Raw genomic sequence first — 7,423 nt, forward strand, 5'->3', positions numbered from 1 at the left:
TGCTTCCTAAGTTACTCTATCACCCTTCTCTACCCTGTGCTTGCTCAATCACTCTACTGTGCAGCACTGTGCTTGAAATCACCATGAGCAATGACTGCCTTCCAAATAGCTTTAATTCTTCCAATGTCCCCATATGCATCTGAATTCCCATAGCTCTTGGTCTATAACTTTCTTATGGCACTTAAAATTTTCCAACCAATTGTTCATATATATATATTATTTATTTATATGTATATATATATATGTTTATTATATAACTATAGTTATGTAAATATTTTACTTATCATCCATATAAATTGAACATTTATTATGAACCTATTTATAAAAAATGCTTAACTTATCTCCCTGTTTTCCTTATCTCCCAAATCTTTCCCACTACATAACCAAACACAGTGTTTGGTACATGTTAGTCATTTAAGATTTATTGCATGAATCAGTTCATCTGAAATTCAAAAGCAATTGTGGAGCTAGTGGTGTAGTGGCACCCCCTCCTCCACAAAAAGATCTTAACTTGGTTTCTCCAGAAATCTTCACCATGACTGATTTTAGTCTGTTAGCAAAAGAGTCTCTACAAAAGAGTTCAACGTATATAAACTTCCTATTTTCATGTTGCCCTATTTTACTTGGCCACTAGCTGGAAGAAATTGGTGCTCCAGGTACTGGACACCCCCTTACTAGTTTTTCACAAACATGTATTCAGTATAGTAGTTTGTAGAAATATGTAAGCAAGGCCTCTGGCCTTGAGCTGGAGCTTCACAGAAATGTCTACATTTCTAAAGTACAAGAAGTTGCCAACTGGGCTCCATGATAACAGTTGGCAGGGGGAGGAAAGAAAGGGGAGAAAATGCTCTCCACTGCTCAGGTATTGTCCTTGAAAGATTAATTTGCCCAGAACAGTAAAAGTAAAAGCTGCTTTTATGTGAACTTTTGCATACTGTGAACTTCTGAGCTCCTCCCCTTACATGCTGGGTATAAAATTCTGAAACTACCTGAACTCAGGTTCAGGAGATTGATTGATTACAGCAAAAGCTATGCCTTCTGAACCTGGCTGCAGCCAAATAAAACTGTTTCCTGCTATCTTCAGTGCCTAGCCTGATCTGTCCCTACAACAGTGGTATGAGTACTATCTGTGGGGAAAAAAATATATGTAACTATACTTTTCCTCAATTACTCAGTTTGTCCAGGGTAGTACAATGCTTAACTGCATAATCTCTGAAGTCAGGCTGGGATTAAGTTTTGACACTCCTCCCCTAATTGTATGACCATGGGTAAATTACCTAACCTCCCATCACCTCCATTGTCAATCACATCTAAAAGAACTAAGATTATAATGTCTACTTCATGACATTGTTTACATGGATTCTATCCATTTATACCTGTAAACCACTTAAATGGTTTCTGGCCCAAAGTAAGTCTACCATAAATATTTCATAAATTACTAAGTAAACAAAAATACCCATCCATTCTATATTTACCTTTTACAATCAGCTTAATCTTGAATTTACCTGAAAACTAATCTCTGAAAGCTTGTTTTCAAGACATTGGAAAAAAAAGAAAAAATCAAAATTGAAAGCCATCATTTGTGTTATCTTTATAGATCTGAAATTAAGTTTAAAATTTTCAAGAGAAAATGGCTCATCATGTAAATAAGACAAATACATTGCTAGAGTACTTCCCTTGCCTCATCAGAAATTGCTTCCTTCTGAGCCTAGACTCAATCTCAAAACAGCAGTTGTAGATACTTTCTATTTGTTCAGTTTATCCTCAGGGTAAAACTAAATTGCCATTACTGGTCTGTTGTCTCCTTTGGTGTGAGGGAATCCATTGAGAATTAAGCTAATCACCTAATGAGAATATTATTGTGCTATTTTAACTAGAAAACTATTATTGAGGCATTTCAAGAGTGGTTAATTTCAGCCCTTCTCCATGAGATTATTGTGACTTCTGCTTCTTTCCACCAAGGATCTGAGGCAATCTATCCCATTTATCACCCCTAGAAAAGAGAGCATGTGGTATGATGGCTTAATTCTGACATGGTCCCTGCAACTCCTGCCTCTGTGTATGCACGTACTGTGTAATCCCTTTCCTTTCAGTGAGGATGAGATGTGAATATGTGTCATTCCTAGAATAGGTGAGGATATGTGAAAGGATTTTGAAGATGTTATTAAAGTTCCTCATCAACTGAATTCCAGTTAATCAGCAAGAAGATAATTATTAGTGGCCCAGACCTGATCAGGTGAGCATTTTGAAGGTAAGAATGAGGAAAAGTTAGAGAGCAGCAGATATTCTCATGGTGACTCTGGAAAAAAAAAAAAACTGTTATGTGATAGGAAAGACCATCTTGCAGAAATTACAAGGCAGCCCCTGGGACTAAAGGGCCTCAGTCCTCAAGGAACTGGCCAACCAGCAGGGAGCTTGGAAGAGGATTCAGAACCCCAGGTGAAATTGCAAGTTGGTCAAATCCTTCCTGTAGTTTGATCCCTGGGCAGGACAGCCAGCAAACCATACCTGGACTCCTAGCCCTGAAAAACTCTGAGATGATAAATTTGTGTTTCTTTAAGTCACTAAATTTGCTTAGTAAGATACTCTGTCCTTTTGAATAACTTCTGTGCTTTGGTTCAGTCCATATATTCTACTTTTTACTCATCCTTCAATGAGTCATCTGTGTCATAGTACATTACCTTTCCTAAGTGAAATTGTCACATTTTATCATGGCAGAAAGAACAATATGTTCTTTACAGTGGCTTCAGCTTTCTGGCAAGTTGGGGCTATTCATTTCTTGATATAATCTCTATAACCAGTTACCAACCCTAAATATAAACTGACAAACTAACTCCTGCCAAAATTCTTTAAAAAAAAACATGTAAATGTGAATCCTATTATTTTGCCAAATGGGGAAAAAGGAAAGACATTTCAAAAACCCCTTTGAAAAAAAATTCTTTGTCCCAGCCACATTAAATTAAAATTAAATTTCTGAGAATTAGCACCACCCATTTCACCAAGAAGAGCCAATTTTGGTTTAGGCCAGATTGTAGGCATTCTTTTTCCCCTGCATTCTGATCTTGACAAGGCTTTTTTTTCAAAAAATGTGAGTAGCAGTGTTCTAATTCTCATGGGATTTTCTCTTGGGGTCAACTTCTCATAACATTCCAAATAAAGATTTTAGGTCAGTTCTTTCATAGAAACATAGAGAAACCATGCTTATACACATAGAAGTAGAATTATTGATTTATGAATCTAAAAATAACCCTTATGTCATTCTGGCTCCCATCTCTGAAGTATCCATTTGCATGTCTCTGTTGACAGGGGGCTCACTGCTCCCATGTCTATCACTCTCTTCCAGTTTTATTTAGCAAGTATCAATTAATGACTCAAAAAAGTCTTAGTCTTTCTAATTAAGAACAATCCCATATTTCATGATTAATCATAATGAGGGCAAAAGAGAGTATAGAAACTCATTTCCTTATCTATTTCTACAGAATAAACAGAGTGACATGTCCAGCCTTTGGACTTCAGCCCCCATCTCTGTCTCCACCATCCTCAGACTTTGTGCTGGCCAGTTCCTATCCCATATTGACAGAAATTAGTAACTTAGTGGGCTAATAGTAAAATAATGGACTAATTAAATATTTTCCCAAGGACCAGGAAAATGTATATACCTACTGCAGGAGTTCAAGAAAAATTCTGTGATGAAAGCCACCTACATGGAAAGAAATCTGGACCCCAAGGCTGCTTTTCACACACCAGGCCAAGTGTCAGGTGTCATGGGCCCAAGTGTCATGGTGGAGAGGCAAAGGCACATTCAATCACTCAAACAGATCCCCCATCTTCTGGAGAAGCACATGTGCCCAGGACTACTGAAAAAAGGCATGAATGCACAAGAAATTTTATGCAGGAAAAAAACAGCCTAATCCAAGAGAGATTATGAAAGAGGCCACAATGTAGGATATAACTATTTGTATGTTAGTTTTTTTTTTATGCAAAAGAGAAATAAAAGTACATGTCTCATAGAGTTGTTGTCTGGATAAAATGAGAATAGATGTGAAATTGTAAAGTACTAGCCAAAAGTGAGCATCACTGTTATTGTAACTTCTACATAACTAACACATAAGCTTTTAAAGCCCAATCAATGTGCATATGGAGGGAAGGCAGTTTCAAATAACAAATATATTTTGGTAGTAACACATCATTGTCCCGTTGAAATTTGAATATATACTTGTACAATGCATTAGCCAAATTCCATCTTTGGCTTCAAAAAATAAAAATGCCAGCTTATAATAGTATTCTAACTATAACATGAAATGAATTTACATTCTCCTGGAAACAAACAGAAACAATTGACATCTAAATCCAGAAAACTTTTTTGTGCATCTCCTTGCTCTACTTCCAAAATATAATGGAGCTAGGATAGATCCAAAAAATTAAAAAATAATATTAAATTTCAACAAATATGCTTCAGATACTTACTTACTGGCTTTAAGGAAACTGAGATAAATAAGACAGAATCCCTGACCTTAAGTAGTTAGTGGCTAAAAATAGGCTTCTTCCATCTGGAAGAATTAATACTCTGCTGATAAGTCTTAGCATACTGTAAGAATAATAAAACCAGAAAGCTGGCTTTTACTCCACAACATGATTGTATTATTAGTCATCTTTATAAAAATAATCCAAAGTTATAGAATCTGTTTCTCTGTTGATTGTACATTTTGAAAACTAAATATCAACATGATTGTATACAATTAAAGACTGATAGATGACAATTGGACTTTTAACAAAAACTAAAGCAGGTTCACATATCATTTCATTTCCCGAGAGTGATGTCATGGAATTTATTCAGGCCCTCCATAGTTGCCCAACATAGTAGCCCTATGGTATTTGTAAGGGAATGGGGATAGGGAGAGATTGTTAGGAAGGCCAGGAGGACTTGTGAAGAAAGAGGCCAATATACATACACAATCCAGCACCCCTGACCTAAGCACATAATCTCAGCTCTATGAGATATTTACATACACCCTCAACAGGCACTGGGGGATAGATGGATATAACTAGTATGGTTCAATCATCACCCCTAGAGACCATGTTCACCAGTTCGGGTCACTTTGCATAGCATCATTATGACACCATTTGAAAGCTATAGATTTGATCTTAGCATTTTTAATTTGTCAGGTTCAAATGAATTTGAAAATACATGCCACTAAAGTGTGGAACATCAGTAGAAAATATTCAAAATGTACTTCAGATTCATACTACAAATTATGCTTTATCAGATGCCTTCTATTAATCACTTGCAACTAAGTTTAAGAAAGTCTTTGGCTTTGAAGAATTTGTCACTTCATGCTGGTATCACATCATATTTGTCAAGTTAAAGCATATATATGTATCTCTGGAACTTGCAACACTTTAGACACATTTTCCTTAAACAGTTTAGTACTGTTGTTTCCATCCTTGATCAAGACATATATCTGTTTAGTTTATCTGCAAAACACACACACACACACACACACACACACACACACACACACATACACCACAGTGAGGTGTGGACCTCTACAAACTGAGATGCTCTTTTGTGGAATGGATTCAACTCAAGAATGTTCTACCATTGACAGAAATAAATAATATCACATATATATTACACATATCTGTGGTCTCCCCATGACAGAAAAGTGTTCTTTTGCAATGATATTATATTCCCAGGTAAGCAATTTGAATGGCTCGCAGTATATTCATTCAGGAAGGATGATATTCACTGATCAATAAAATGTCAGGACTTACATTTGTAGTATCATAAATACAGGTACAACTGGTGATTGAAGATAAGAATGTATACTTACATTAATGACAGCAGAAATTAAGTCAATTTTTGAATAATTACACTATTATTTTTAAATATCTAGTGTAGCTGCTGAATTTGACACTTTATAATGTACTATTGTTCATTTATATTTTGACCTTGTAAAAACAATAACTACTAACTCAGAATGATTAAATAAAAATTTGAGATACTATGCCTTGAATTCAAACCAGACTATCTACATCCAAAGCCTTCAAAGGTACATTTCACTATCTCTGGGAAGAGCTAAAAATATTTCATATTAAAATTTCATAATTATAGAAAATAAAACTTTTCATTTTTTGTTTTGTGATGCTGGGACTCAAACCCAGGTTTTATATATGCTTAACAAGTACTCTACTACAGAGCTGTATCTCCAGCCTTTCTTGAGACAGGTTCTCATTAAATTGTCCAGGCTGGCCTTGAATTTTTGATCCTCCTGCCTCAGCCTCTCAAGTAGCTAGAATTACAGATATGTACCAGCAAGCTTGGCAAAATTTATTTTCTTTTGAATGATTTTGCCATCCTATACTTGTCTAGAAAACACTTCTCAATCCCAGAGAAGACAGAATTGAAAAATGGATAGTCTAGATAAATTGGGCCAAGTTGAAGAAAACAGGGGTTGGAAACTGATCAGTGAAATGTTATGTCCCCAAAGCCCAGCCTATACTGCCTATCCTAAAGAATTGTTAATGAGGCAACTCCTGAGCAGGAGTAGTAGGGGTGTGGGGCTACTAATTAATTCGTCCTGGTCCAAGATCACTGCTCCCTGGCCCCTCCAGCCCACCTATTTCCCACCATTGGCCATCCCACCAAGCATCTCCTGGGCCTAGACATTTATGCAGGAAGGAGAGAGATAAGGGGAAGAGAACAGGAGAATAAAGGAAGTCTAGGATATATAAAAAAGGCAGAATGCCTTCACTTCTTGGGATACCAGGATATCAGCTACGGCTCCCTTCTGCCTCCAGAGAGAAGTCTATGTTATCCCTTTTTAAATAAACCCTGCTTTACATGCTTATCTCAGCATGCTTCTCAATTGTTCAAACTTCAACCTATGAGGAAGCAGAACTCCTCACCGGTAAGGGGCGGTATCACCAATTCACCTATTTGAAAGCCCATTCTAGTCCTTACTAAAATTCAGTGAACTTTTTCGATAGTATTTTGATGTCAACTAACAAGCCAGCAAGTTCTATCTGAATGGTTTTGACTGTGGAAATTATGCTATTTGTCAGCCTCTGGGCAAGGAAGACATACCAAATCATCTATTAGTTGTCCCTTCAGTTTTCCTCTCAGTGTTATCACTTATTTAATATTCCATACAAAGAAAGTTGTCTAAACAACGGGAATCTTTTTATTCTATTTTAGGATCATAGACCAGTGGAAAGAGTAGCCAAAGTCAGAGACAATAGTTAATGTACTTGTTATCCACTAGCCTATTCCCTCCTTAGGTCTCTGATTTACCAGGGAACTCTACACATTCACTCACACACACACACACACACACACACACACACACACCCCTATTAACTCTTATCATCTGAAATGTAGGAAAATGCTTTTGTTTTTATATTAAAAGCAAATTTTAAAATA

Source organism: Marmota marmota, unplaced genomic scaffold, assembly GCF_001458135.2.
Source record: "Marmota marmota marmota unplaced genomic scaffold, marMar, whole genome shotgun sequence".
Taxonomy (NCBI): Eukaryota; Metazoa; Chordata; class Mammalia; order Rodentia; family Sciuridae; genus Marmota; species Marmota marmota.